The sequence below is a fragment of the Prionailurus viverrinus genome, chromosome A1 (genome assembly GCF_022837055.1).
Source record: "Prionailurus viverrinus isolate Anna chromosome A1, UM_Priviv_1.0, whole genome shotgun sequence".
Taxonomy (NCBI): Eukaryota; Metazoa; Chordata; class Mammalia; order Carnivora; family Felidae; genus Prionailurus; species Prionailurus viverrinus.
The window spans coordinates 53,289,155-53,290,434 of NC_062561.1; the positions used below are offsets into that span (position 1 = coordinate 53,289,155).

The 1,280-nt window shown below is 41.1% G+C and overlaps 1 pseudogene; it reads right to left on the reverse strand.

Moving 5' to 3' along the window:
• Positions 1-262: 262 nt before the first annotated feature.
• On the reverse strand, positions 263-1,073 carry LOC125163646 (40S ribosomal protein S4-like; annotated as a pseudogene).
• Positions 1,074-1,280: the final 207 nt, after the last annotated feature.

A 1,280-nucleotide genomic window follows, 5' to 3' on the forward strand; every position in this document is an offset into this window, starting at 1 on the left:
AAGATCTGATTTCATTTCCTTTGGATATGCCTAGAATATGGAATTGCTGGGTCATAAGGTAGTTCCATTTTTAATTTTTTGAGGAACCCCCCCCAACACTGTGTTGCATAATGGCTACATCAATTTACCTTCCCATTACCAACACACAGGGGTTCCCTCTTCTTCACATCCTCATCAACATTTGTGACCCTTTTTTGTTTTTCCATGCTGTCTTATCTTTAATTAAATATAAAGACTTCCAATCACATCACCAAAAGACCATTTACCCACCACTCTGTTTGGCCACCAGTCTCTCATCTCTCTCTCTCTCCAGCAATGGTGAGGTAGATACCATTTCCATGGGGGGAGGGAAATCCATGGTTCGTTGCCTTTGCCAACAAACGAAACACTGGACAGCCAAGTGACAAAGCAGTTGCCACTGGCATCTTTCATGTGAACTACGTCAAAAGAAGCAAGGTGTCTCTCTGTTGGTGATCACACCAATTCTTCCCAGGTTAGCACCTCCAGTCATCATACACAGACACAGATTACTAGTGTCAAACTTGATGAACTCAGCAATCTTTCCCCCCTCTAAATCAATCTGAGTGGTCTCATTCACCTTGATGAGGGGATCAGGATAGCAGATGGTATGAACATCATGGGTCACCAGATTCCTTTTGCCCCCCACAAAGGTATTTCTCCTTTGCACAATTTATACTTGAATGGCAAAACCAATGCTTGGTGTCGTGGATCAGATGGAAATTCTCCCCGGTCTTGACAATGCTGATGATGCCCATAAAATTAGCAGGGTAGGTTCTATCAGTTCAGAATTTGCCAACAGTCATAATAAATAATAAAATGCTGCATAAAGATCTTCTTTACTTCATCTCCTGTTAGGGCATACTTAAGTCTATTCCCTAGGAAAATGACGAGAGGGAGACTTTCCTTCAACTTATGGAACCAGTAGATAGACAAGGGGCAAACACACTGGTCAGTTTATCTAGTGTCCAATGCTGTAGAGCTGCTACACACTTCAGAGGCTTCTTGGGACCATGAGCCCCAGCTGTGCTAGACGTAGATAGAGCTGTTATCATTTGTCTGTTTGAAGATAGCCATTCTAACAGGTGTGAGATGATCTCTTATTGTGGTTTTGATTTGCATTTCCCTGATGATTAGTGACATTGAGCACCTTTTCATATATATACCTGTTGGCCATTTATGTCTTCTTTTGAGAAATGTCCATTCAGGTCCTTTTCCCATTCTTCAATCGGATTATTTTTATTTTTATTTTATTTTATTTA